Source organism: Callospermophilus lateralis, chromosome 9 (genome assembly GCF_048772815.1).
Source record: "Callospermophilus lateralis isolate mCalLat2 chromosome 9, mCalLat2.hap1, whole genome shotgun sequence".
NCBI classification, from domain to species: domain Eukaryota; kingdom Metazoa; phylum Chordata; class Mammalia; order Rodentia; family Sciuridae; genus Callospermophilus; species Callospermophilus lateralis.
The window spans coordinates 134,521,054-134,534,883 of record NC_135313.1 but is presented as its reverse complement, the minus strand read 5'-3'; the positions used below and the strand labels follow the sequence as shown (position 1 = coordinate 134,534,883).

General features: G+C 34.5%; 2 pseudogenes; both read left to right on the top strand.

Moving 5' to 3' along the window:
* Positions 1-3,728: 3,728 nt before the first annotated feature.
* Positions 3,729-3,837, top strand: LOC143407650 (small nucleolar RNA U13; annotated as a pseudogene).
* Positions 3,838-7,266: 3,429 nt separating this feature from the next.
* Positions 7,267-8,563, top strand: LOC143407470 (xaa-Arg dipeptidase pseudogene; annotated as a pseudogene).
* Positions 8,564-13,830: the final 5,267 nt, after the last annotated feature.

Here is a 13,830-nt window from a genome sequence, read left to right as displayed (position 1 = left end):
ATTTTCTCATCGGTAAACTTATAACTTAGGGAAATTAAATGAAAAAATGTTGGTAAAGGCTTAGAAGAGTGTCTGGCATGTAATAAATGCCCAGTACATTTTAGCATAAAGTGGAAAATGCAAATTTTCTAATTATTTATTGATTGTTTTCAGACTAATATATGAATCTTAAACTATTACTGTTGTATGTACAGAAGAGGCAAGGCACTGAAGACAGCAGGAAACAGTTTTATTTGGCTGCAGCCAGGTTCAGAGGGCACAGGTTTTGCTGTAATCAATCAATGTTTCCCCAAGCTTTGGAAGTATTTTGCCTTCCACTAGCAATGTGTAAGTGATGCAGTTTCTCCACATTCTGGACAACACTCAGTAATATTTGTCATTTGATGATAGCCATTCCTTCAGTATTGATTTGTGCTTTCAATTTTTACTTTCCTAATGCTAATGACAGTTAGCATGTTTTAGTATATTTCTTACCATTCCAATTTCAGTTTTGGTAAAATATTTATTTATTAAAAGCTCTGTCTAGCCATTATTATTTTAAAGCTTCTACTATAATTTGAATAAATCTATTGTTCCACCATGGGAATATCATACAGAATAGTTAAAATTCCCTCAAAATCCTTGATTCTCAGCCAGATGTATGGGTGCATACCTGAATCCCAGAAGCTTGGAAGGCTATAACAAGAGGATCAGAATTTCAAAGCCAGCCTCAACAATGTTGAGGTGCTAAGAAACTCAGTGAGAGTCTATCTCTAAATAAAAAATACAAAATAGGCCTGGGGATATGGTTCAGAGGCTGGGAGCCCCTGAGTTCAATACATCATACCCACCCTCCCCCCCACCAAATCCTCTTTTCTTTGCTTACTCCTTTCTCACTAATAGATGACAATCTCTGATCTTTTTACCAAGTTCAGAGTTTTGTCTTTTCCAACAAACTCTCTATTTTGGATATTGATTATATCAGTATAATTTCAAAGACTATAACACACACACACTCATAACAAATACTAATATATTATTATTGGCACAGAATATTAACTTGAGGCAGCTCTGCTCATGTGGGGCAAGGAGTATATAAAAAGTCTCCGTAACTTCCCTCAATTTTTCTATTAATCTAATTTTTTCTCTTAAAATTAAAAAAGAGAGATCCATATATCTGTAGACATAAGATAAATAGTATCTACATCTTGCTCAGAAAATCTTTAAATATATGAATACTCTAAATATATGTATACAAACATTAATACTTAAATAAAAATTTAGATCATTGAATTATTCTGACTATAAATGAAGTTAAATTTAATATATCCTTTGTTCCAGTTATTTCACTCATAGATTTAAGTTTAGAGCAATTCTTGAAAAAGTTTGAAAAAAAACATAGACATGATTGCTTTATTTTGGCATTGTTCACAGAAATGCCAGAATTAGAGATAATCAGGAGAAGTTGGAGACAATGTTAAGATAATTATACTGGATTTGTACAATTTCAAATGTATAAAATTGAATTATAGCTATATGAATTAAGCACAGAAGACTTAGTGAGACATATTTATATTTATCCAAGTACATACACAAAACTCATTAGAAATCTGAATAAACAGAGAAGTGGGCATTAGGGATGAAGGATAAGAAAAAGGTGAGTTAGGAGAATTGCATGAGACAAAATGCAGAAAATCATGAGATGACCCCTGTGCACCTGAGATGAACACAAAAGAGAAACAACTACAAATTTATTTACCTAAATAAAAATCATTTCACCATTTATTCATCATTTTATCCTGCTAGGAAAATAAAGTATAAACATTTATTTGTTTATTATTATTGTTGTACTTAAGATGGAGAAAGAAAAGATTGAAAAGACACTCTTTCTCAAGGTAACTCAGATAGTGGAAAAGCATAAATAAAACAATGATCATGGATGACTTCTTGAGTAATCGTTTATCACCATTTTCTCTCATTAGAGTAAATACAAGAGGAAAAATGTTAGGAAATTAATAAAAGTATAAAATCATCCCAGAGGAATTATACGCAGTGAATATAATTCTTCTATTTATCTCTATTGGCAAAAGTCAAGGAATTATTTTACAAAGAAGCAAAAAGGAGGAGAAATATCTGAATTTTCTTTGACTGATTTATTTTTCTATTTTAACTTGATTATGCAGTAGAAATGGATTTCTCATTTTGAAACCAACAAAGGGTGACATTTCGGCCTTCTCACTCTGACCTTGTGTGGATTTTCCATTTGCATATTCCATCTCAACTGCAGTATTTCTCAGTAATAAGGAGTAGATACACAGCAGAGCTGTGCTGCTTAATGTATCATCTGTTCACAATAGTTTTGCATAATGGCTCTATGTTGCTTGGAGATGTGCACTTAAGTGCAGCAATCCATACAATACTCTGTAATGCTCCACACCTTAATTAGCTCTTTCACATTTTAAGGGGATGCAAGGAGAGGGAAAATTCATCTAGATGTAAAAGGAGAATTCAAATGTTTTTTTCTCAAGTAATATGTCATAAAATATTAAATGACATTTCCTTTACTCTTAAGAACTTTTTGAAGAGTAAAGTATGAATAAATTCTATACATCTTTTGCCACAGTGGGAGGGGAATAGTTTATTTAAAACAGGGCCAAACTGAGGAAAAATTATCCTATCCTAATGTCAAATTTAATGCATTTGCTCTTAATCTTGGCTTTCAAAATCGAAAATTAGCATAGATATCTAGACATACTATCTTAATAAGAACATCATTAATTATAACATTCTTTAAAGATCACTGTAGAGCCACAGTTGGTTTTAATTTCATATTTAGAAATATAAATTTTAGCTGTTTAATTTGATAAGGTAAACCATATACAGAAAACAACCTATGATGATAACAGAAATTTTTATTAAAAATTTCAAATTTATTAAAATTCATCTATGCTCAATCTTTGTCAGTGCTAGATTTTTTCTATTTTATAAAAATAAATTTTAAAACATATTTCTGATAGGATTTAAAATGCAAACAAGTAATATTAAAGACACACCAAGATATTATTGACATATAGTGTTAGCATCTCTTTGAGGCACTATATATTCTAAATAATTTTTTATTTTATCTACGTCTCAAAACTACTTTATGATGCAAATATTTTTAAGCAAAATTCATACAAGGAATTTATGGCCTCAAAAGGTTAAGAAACTTGATAGGGTACAAATACTAAATGGCACAAATACTAAATCTGGCACTGACAAGACTGAGCAGAGATATTTAGTTTGATTCTGAGAACTGAAAGGAGAATAGCAATAAGGATGGCCAGAATTGAGAAGGACATAGATAAGTTTATATAACTTTCTGTTTTACACTAAAGTGCATACTTCAAGTGAACTTCTCAAGTACATTTAGTTTGAAATATATGTTAGAACTTCATACATGTTCATTGATAAATGAAATTGATAACTGAATTATAACAGAATGAAAGGTTCAGAAAAAATGGAAAAAAATAGCAGAAAAGAAATATTCAGACCATTCTTCTAGATATTTTCCTGACATCAAATTTCTTTGTATATCATGAAGTTACGATATGATTATGATAAAGTTATGATATGATTCAATCTGTTGTACTAACCAAGATATAATTGATGGCATGGATTTTATGACCTATATAAAAATGAATTAAATTTTAATCATTTATTTCATCATGACAACAATCTTTATTATAACTTATAAAAATAGAATAAATATACTTTTGGTTCATAAGTGTGATGATTATTGGGTGTTCATGTGGCCGGTGTGGGAGATGTGCCTTGCTTTACATCTTGTCACTACATCTGCACATTACTTATCTGTTGTCAAACAAAGGCTAAGGAAGGTATTTTATTAGGTAAATTTAAACTCCTTCCTTCTCTTTTGAGTTCTTATTTCTTTTTAGTAAGTGATATAATTCCACCTTATCCTGATCTCTCCTCCTGGGGCCCATGAGCCACCCTAGAAATTGTCTAAAAAGAACAAAAAGAATTATCTTTTTTATTACCTTCCAATACATATCACATACTGTCCTGTTCAATTTTCAATTTAACATACTGTCTTATTCAATTTTCAATTTTTTTATCTTTTATTTTATTTTTTTTACAATTCTATACCAACTAAAGGATGAAGTCTAACTCTAAATAATGACAGATCTGAACTTTCTTGATCTCTTTACCCTCTACACACAATTCCAGTATATTATATTTTTACTTCCCTGAACACAGTTGCTTCACAATGTCTTCAGGACTCATCTCTTGGATGACAATTTACAGAATAGCCCTGACAAACTACCCTAAAATGTTTAATTATTGTATTTTGCACATAAAAGTGAACACAAAATTTTTCATTATGTGGATTCACCATTTTCGGAATGTTAATAGTATCTGTAGGAAAGTCAATGTTAAATTTTTCTTACAAGCATAAATACCAAAAGAAATGGATAAAAAATTCTTTAAAACTATTAAGGTACCAACTAATTATACCAAAACTAACATTTCATTTACACTATTTTAATTAAACAGATGGAAGTCTGATGGCTTTGACAAATAGATAACATAGAAATCAAGATTCAGTGAGGGAAGGAGAGAAAGAGAGAAGCACACAAGCAATTTTACATAAAAAGTAGCTTTGAGGGCTGGGATTTGCTCCCCTAGAGCGGGTGGGACCTGGGTTCGATCCTCAGCACCACATAAAAATAAAGGCATTGTGTTCTGTCAATCTACACCAAAAAAGTAAATATTTAAAAAAGAGTAGCTTTGAGCACTAAAAAGTTAATTTTTTAACCAATAAATCTCTAAAACAACATGGATCTGAAAGTTTTTATAATCCTTACACATTTTTTTAAATTCTAAATCAAGAACTTTCATCCACACAAAATGAATTCTGAGCTAGAACAACAAAAAAAAATCTTTAAAAAAATGTTTAGGAAAACTGAGAGCTTCCAAAGGTTTACATTGCACCAGAGGCAGTACAAATGTGCTGAGGAAAGCAAATATTTTAGTATATGAGAAGATAAATTTATACACAACATACAGAATGAACTTCAGCTTCACATAATTCACATATTGTTATTGTTTGTTGTGAAGCTTTTAAGAAACATAAATATCTTAAAAGAAACAACTGAACCTTGCCAATATAGTAAGAATTCTTGCCAAAAACGAACGTATGTAGTTCTAACTCTTCATGTATATTCTTTGCCAAAAAGAAAAGATGTATACTAAATAAAATTTATTTAAGGTTTCTAAAGTCAAATGGCAAAAATGCAATCAAATAAGTGATATTCTAAAATCATTGGCTCTTGAAATATGCATCTTTTTACAAATTGAATTAGGAATGATCAGATTTTAGAAGAATCTTATCATTTTTAAGGAAGCTAGCTACTTTCATTTAAGTACTGTTTAACTCAAAAACTTTGCAACTCAGAGACATTACATGACTCAATTATATCCATGTTTAAGAACTATATCAATTCAACACACACTCATTCAAATGCACATTTTACTGAGCACTATACCAATATCAATGGAGGTCATAAAAGCATTAAAATACTGTCCCTATAATGGAGGATTTTATAGTCTAGTTGGAAATTCAAGACCCTAGAAAAAACAGCAAACAAAAGGAAGTGCATAAAAATGTAGCTTAAAGAGTCTCACAATATTGGTGGGTGCTTAAACAACATTTTTGGCTATGAATTAGGTTGATTATGGCTTCATTATTGTATTAGCAATCTTCAAATATAATACCATGCATAAAAAGAGCATGATTTTGTTTGGAAAAACAACAACAATAACAAAATAATGGAAAATAACTTTATTCCCAGAGAGTGTTATTAAGGTCAAAACACTGAATAAATAACTCTATACAAAGTATACTTTCATGTGAATACTAAAATTAATTAAAACAAAATATTCATGTTTAGTAAGGGGAAAGATAGCAAGAAGTTGTAAAAACATTAAAAATAACATGAATAGAGAAAATCATCAAAGAGCAGCATTTGTTTTCATAAAAAAAAGTTTCTCCAATTAATAATTATTTTGAGTTTTGGTGGCTGGGAAAAAATTCCAAATAACAGAGCTAAGGAGGAACTTTTTGAAAGCATCATCATTAGAGAGGAATGAGGAAATCGCAATATGCTGCTTGGTCACATACTGCTCTTTCGTTAGAAAGGCCTTGGGACTCATCCAACCTGAAGGCAATGGAGGAGCCTCTGCCTTGCCAAATGAAACTCTCACAACATTAAATCTCACAGATCTTCTCTTTTCATTTTCATCCATTTTGCATCTTCTTTTTCTTTCTAATCTCATTTCTACTAGAATTTTAGCTTTTCCAATGAATTGTCTTATTCTTTCCTTTTTACATTTATGGTTTGGTTTCTTCACTGGAGTTTTGGTTTTGCTTTTATTCTAAGATGCATTTAACTCAAATTTATTTCTTAGCTCTAAATACTACTTTCAGATTTTAAGCCCAGTTGAGGTAATTTTCTTTTTCTTTTTTTGCTTTTGATTTCTATATCTCCTATCAAATATATTTCTTCTGAATTTAAGGTCAAAAAAGTTAGGGGTAGCCTATATTCTGCTTAGTCTGAAATATTGACATTTCCTTTGCAAGCTTGTGTTTTGCTGATGATCAATACAAAAGAGAAAAAAACCCAAGATACATGTGGGCCTAGACTTTGAAATAGAAAAACATGCTCCATTTGGAGGACAAAGGTTTGGCCTAGTCTAGCCTTAGTGAAACTTACAAATGTGGGGGCTGCATCAAGAAAATTGGGCAAAAAACTTGAAAGAAAATAAAAACCATTCTCAGTTAACTAATGGAATGAAGAAATAATTTTTTGTGTTTTGTTTTTAAAATGGGGGGCTATCTCATAATCTCTGAAAATCAGCACAATGTCAGAAAAAAACCACTGCAATAATCACAGCTTACCAACCATAACTCTGAGGTTTATTTTGGCCTTCTCTAATCCAAAGAGTCTCTCTTATTTTTGGAGCATAGTGCTGTCTCTGGCTAATACAAGTTTCCCTAGCCAGGGCCTCTCACGGACAGGTAATTTAAGAATGGCAGAAGGCATGAAGACTGTCATGCTAGGTTCTTTGCATGGCTTCCCATTACACAGGAAAGTACCTCTTATCTTCTCTGGGACTCAGTTTTTCTCCTCTTAAATTACAATAATAAGTGAGCAAGTGCGGCGGGACGCTCTGTGGGGTTGAGCTAGCGGGCCGAGTCCTGAAAGGTTGGGGGACCTGGGCACGATGAGACCCGGAGGGGAGCGGCCGAAGGTCGGGGGTGCGTGTGATGGCTTCTCAGAGCTGGAGCTGCTGAAACTGCAAACGGCAGAGCGCACTGACGAGGCGACTGAGCGGCTGGGGGCCCTGAGCCAAGCCATCTGGAGCGAGCCTGAGCTGGCCTACGAGGAACACCGTGCCCACCGTGTGCTGATGGGCTTCTTCTAGCAGGAACCCCCGGCCGCCTCCTGGGTGGTGCAGCCGCACTATCAGTTGCCGACAGCCATTCCTGCGGAATGGGAGACCTGGAGCACCACGCGGTGCGCGCAGCACTTGGGCTTCCTCTGCGAGTACGACGCGATGCCCAGCATCGGCCACGCCTCGGTCATAACCTCATAGCCGAGGTTGGGGCGGCGGCCGCTCTGGGCTTGAGGGGGGCCCTAGAGAGCCTCCCTGGGCCTCCTCCTTCGGTGAAGGTAAGTGTCCTGGGAATCCCTGCAGAAGAATATGGTGGTGGCAAAATTGATCTAATTAAAGCAGGAGCTTTTAAAAACCTCCATGTTGTTTTCATGGCCCATCCATCCCAAGAAAATGCTGCTTATCTACCCGATGTGGCCGAACATGATGTGACTGTGAAATACTATGGAAAAGCATCTCATGCTGCTGCTTACCCCTGGGAAGGAGTCAATGCCTTAGATGCTGCTGTTCTTGCCTACAACAATTTGTCTGTGTTAAAACAGCAAATGAAACCAACCTGGAGAGTTCATGGTATAATCAAAAATGGTAGTGTAAAACCAAATACTCTTACTCTGAATTAATTTATTACTTCCGTGCACCCTCATTGAAAGAACTTCAAGTTTTGACCAAAAAGGCAGAAGATTGCTTCAGATCTGCAGCTTTGGCTACAGCGTGCACAGTAGAAATTAAAGGTGGAGCACATGATTATTACAATGTTCTACCCAACAAGAGCCTATGGAAAGCTTACATGGAGAATGGAGAAAAGCTGGGAATGGAGTTCATTTCAGAAGATACAATGCTGAATGACACTTCAGGATCTACCGATTTTGGAAATGTTTCTTTTGTGGTTCCTGGAATTCATCCATATTTTTACATTGGATTCAACGCCTTGAATCATACTGAAGAGTACACTAAAGCTGCAGGATCACAAGAAGCTCAGTTCTACACTTTGCGAACAGCCAAGGCTCTGGCAATGACTGCATTGGATGTTATTTTTAAACCAGAATTGCTGGAAAGAATCAGAGAGGACTTTAAATTGAAACTTCAGGAAGAACAATTTTTAAATACAGTAGAATAAAAAGGAGACTTAGGAGTGGTTTATGAATCATTAAGAAGTGATGATTTTTTTCTTTAATCTTTTTTAATGAATAAAACATGCTTGTTTTTAATTCTTCTTACCTGATATGTAAGAACAGGGTATGGTGAAAACATATTCACTCATATCTAAAATGAAATTTTTGGGTGAATCTATACTTGATGGAATTGTGATATTTCAGGAGTTGGTAGGTGATACTGCTGCTTAAGATGGATGGTACATGATTTGTCAAAATAATATTGACAAAATCTGTATAATAATTTACAAATTTATATATTATATATTTTAAAAGATCCAAGAGGTTTCTAACCTTATATGCAGAATTGACACCCATGAAATGGTTTTGTGGTACAGAGTGGTAAACTTATTTAATGTAGTTTTAAAGTTCATGGTCTAAATTTAGGTAAAGTTTGTTTCAAATATTTCTGTTTTGGCTTCAAAAAATCTCTTCATTTATAATAAAAGTAGCTTTTAATTAGAAATGCTTATGGGTAACAACTAGAAACTCAGATACAAAGAATAACTTTAGTTTTACCATTTGAAGAAAAATGAGAATGTTCTCGTTTTTACACATGATTAACTCTGGGAAGTGGCATTAATTTAATTGGTAATTCAATGTTACAGTAAGAGGGTAAATGTTGGATGGTCAAGATCGGAATCTTCCTTTAAGGCATTTGCATGGTAGCCCTGAGTGTTCTAGGAGAACTTGGGGAGGAGCATTGCATGGCACTTACTCTACTCTCTGGAATGTTCAGAGTCCTCCACCGCCCCTCTAGCCAGCAGCCTGCTCAGACTCCCACTCTGAAGCCAGCTTGCCTCACCTGTCTGCACTGAATTCTGAGCCTCCTTAAGCCTCTTGCTAGCTCAATATTTTTTTAAATTATTGCAGGTTTTCCATGATTCTTATTTTAGTGTTAATTTCTTGAACATGATAAAAAGAATGTGTGAAAAAAAATATTTGGTAAAACAGATATTTTAAGCTGTGACTGCAGTAAAGCTCCAATGTGCTTTATTTTAAAGGAAGTCCTCAGATTTGAACAAGCATTCCAGAAATGGAAGGGGAAGGAGAGACAGTGTCCATTTGGCTTTTATGATATAATAAGCAAGTCACTCGGGCCCTCTTAGCTATCAACTCGCTTTTGAAAAGTTAGATCTTCTACTTACAGTCTTTTGAACACCAAATTCCTGCTGTATCTAAAATTATTTACCGATCTTCCAAACAAATGCTGAATAAAAAAACTATAGAACTCAATAACACAATCAATAACCTAGACTTTAACTGACATACATAGAATATATCAACCATCTTCAAGTGGGTATACGTTCTTCTCAGCAGCACATGAATCCTCCTCAAAGATAGACCATATATTATGTCATAGGGCAACCCTTAGTAAATATAAAGGTGTGGAGATAATACCATGCATCTTATCTGATCATAATGGAATGAAACTGGAAATCAATGATAAAAGAAGGAAGGAAAAATTCTGCATCACCTGGAAAATGTTATATGTTACATGTTACTGAATGATGAATGGGTTACAGAAGACATAAAGGAGGAAATCAAAAAATTCTTAGAGATAAATGCCAATACAGACACAACATATCAGAATCTATGGGACACAATGAAAGCAGTTTTAAGAGGGAAATTCATTGCCTGAAGTTCATTCCTCAAAAAAGGAAAAAATAAATAAATAAATAAATGAGCTCATACTTCATCTCAAAACGCTAGAAAAGGAAGAGCAAAACAACAGCAAAGGTAGCAGAAGGCAAGAAATAATTGAAATCAGAGTGGAAATCAATGAAATTGAAACTAAAGAAACCATGGAAAAAATTGACAAAACTAAAAGTTGGTTCTTCGAAAAAATAAATAAGATTGACAGACCCTTAGCCATGCTAACTAAAAGAAGAAGAGAGAGAATTCAAATTACCAACATATGGGATGAAAAAGGCAATATCACAACAGACACTACATAAATACAGAAGATAATTAGAAATTATTTTGAAACCCTATATTCCAATAAAATAGAAGATAGTGAAGATATCGATAAATTTCTTAAGTCATATGATTTGCCCAGATTGAGTCAGGAAGATACACACAATTTAAACAGACCAATAACAAAGGAGGAAATAGAAGAAGCCATCAAATCACTTCCAACCAAGAAAAGCCCGGGAATGGATAGGTATACAGCAGAGTTTTACAAAACCTTTAAAGAAGAGTTAATACCAATACTTTTCAAGTTATTTCAGGAAATAGAAAAAGAAGGAGCTCTTCCAAATTCATTCTATGAGGCCAACATCATAGACCAATATCTCTAATGAACCTAGATGCAAAAATCCTCAATAAAATTCTGGTGAATTGGATACAAAAGCATATCAAAAAAAAATTGTACACCATGATCAAGTAGGATTCATCCCTGGGATGCAATGCTGGTTCAATATACGGAAATCAATAAATGTTATTCACCACATCAATAGACTTAAAGATAAGAACCATATCATCATCTTGATAGATGCAGAAAAAGCATTTGACAAAGTACAGCATCCCTTTATGTTCAAAACACTAGAAAAACTAGGGATAACAGGAACTTACCTCAACATTGTAAAAGCTATCTATTCTAAGCCTCTGGCTAGCATCATTCAAAATGGAGAAAAACTGAAGGCATTCCCTCTAAAATCTGGAACAAGACAGGGAAGCCCTCTCTCACCACTTCTATTCAATATAGTTCTCAAGATACTGGCCAGAGCAAATAGACAGACAAAAGAAATTAAGCCATAAAGATAGGAAAAGAAGAACTTAAATTATCACTATTTGTGGATGACCTGATCTTATACTTAGCAGACCCAAAAGGGTCTACAAAGAAACTACTAGAGCTAATAAATGAATTCAGCAAAGTGGCAGGATATAAAATCAACACGCATAAATCAAAGGCATTCCTGTATATCAGCAACAAATCTTCTGAAATGGAAATGAGGAAAACCACCCCATTCACAATATCCTCAATAAAATATACTTGGGAATCAACCTAACAAAAGAGGTGAAAGATTTATACAATGAAAACTACAGAACCCTAAAGACCGAAATAGAAGATCTTAGAAGATGGAAAAATATACCCTGTTCATGGACAGGCAGAACTAACATCATCAAAATGGCGATATTACCAAAAGTTCTCTATAGGTTTAATGCAATGCCAATCAAAATCCCTATGGCATTTCTTGTAGAAATAGATAAATCAATCATGAAATTCATATGAAAAAATAAAAGATCCAGAATATAAAAAGCAATTCTAAGCAGGAAGTGTGAATCAGGAGGTATAGCGATTTCAGATTTCAAACTGTACTACAGAGCAATAGTAACAAAAACTGCATGGCACTGGTACCAAAACAGGTGGGTGGACCAATGGTACAGAATAGAGGACACAGAGACCAATCCACAAAATTACAACTATCTTATATTTGATAAAGGGGCTAAAAGCATGCAGTGGAGGAAGGATAACATCTTCAACAAATCGTGCTGGGAAAACTGGAAATCCATATGCAACAAAATGAAACTGAATCCCTTTCTCTCACCATGCACAAAAGTTAACTCAAAATGGATCAAGCAGCTTGATATCAAATCAGAGACTCTGTGCCTGATAGAAGAAAAAGTTGTCTCTGATCTACATATTGTGGGGTTGGGCTCCAAATTCCTTAAAGGACACCCATAGTACAAGAGTTAAAAACAAGAATCGACAAATGGGAATTACTCAAACTAAAAAGTTTTTTTTCTCAGCAAGAGAAACAATAAGAGAGGTAAATAGGGAACCTACATCCTGGGAACAAATTATTACTCCTCACACTTCAGATAGAGCCCTAATATCCAGAGTATACAAAGAACTCAAAAAATTAAACAATAAGAAAACAATAAACAAATGGGCCAAGGACCTGAACAGACACTTCTCAGAGGAGGACATACAATCAATCAACAAGTACATGAAAAATTGCTCACCATCTCTAGCAGTCAGAAAAATGCAAATCAAAACCACCCTAAGATACCATCTCACTCCAGTAAGATTGGCAGCCATTATTAAGTCAAACACCAACAAGTGCTGATAAGGATGTGAGGAAAAGGGTACACTTGTACATTGCTGGTGGGACTGCAAATTGATGCAGCCAATTTGGAAAGCAGTATGGAGAATCCTGGGAAAGCTGGGAATGGAACCACCATTTGACCCAGCTATTGTCCTTCTTGGACTATTCCCTGAAGAACTTAAAAGAGCGTACTACAGGGATACTGCTACATCGATGTTCATAGCAGCACAACTCACAATAGCAAGACTGTGGAACCAACCTAGATGCGCTTCAATAGATGAATGGATAAAAATTGTGGCATTTATACACAATGGAGTATTACTCAGCACTAAAAAATGACAAAATCATGGCATTTGCAGGGAAATGGATGGCATTAGAGCAGATTATGCTATGTGAAGCTAGCCAATCCCTAAAAAACAAATGCCAAATGTCTTCTTTGATATAAGGAGAACAACTAAGAACAGAGGAGGGAGGAAGAGCATGAGAAAAAGATTAACATTAAAGAGGGAGGAGAGGTGGGAGGGAAAGGAAGAGAGAAGGGAAATTGCATGGAAATGGAAGGAGACCCTCATTGTTATACAAAGTTACATATAAGAGGATGTGAGGGGAAAGGGAAGAAAAAAAACAAGGGAGAGAAATGAATTACAATAGATGGGGTAGAGAGAGAAGATGGGAGGGGAGGGGAGGGGGGTAGTAGATGATAGGAAAGGCAACAGAATACAACAGAAACTAGTGTGGCAGTATGTAAAAACGTGGATGTGTAACCCATGTGATTCTGCAATCTGTATACGGGTTAAAAATGGGAGTTCATAACCCACTTGAATCAAATGTATGAAATGTGATGTCAAGAGCTTTGTAACGTTTTGAACAACCAATAATAAAAAAATAAAAATAAATAAATAAGTAAAAAAATTAAATTACCATAATAATTAAACTTACTTTCTAGGGTTTCTTGGGGAATTAAAATAACTAGTAGAAAGAGTGATTCATGCACTTGGTAAATTAGTTTTCTTACTTCCCTCTGTCTCTCTGTATTAGTCAAGGTTCATTGGAAAAAGAGAATCAATAGATTGTTTGTTTGTGTGTGTGTGTGTGTGTGTGTGTGTGTGAGAGAGAGAGAGAGAGAGAGAGAGAGAGAGAGAGAGAGAGAGAGAGAGACGAAGAAGAAGAAGAAGGAGCAGGAGGAAAAA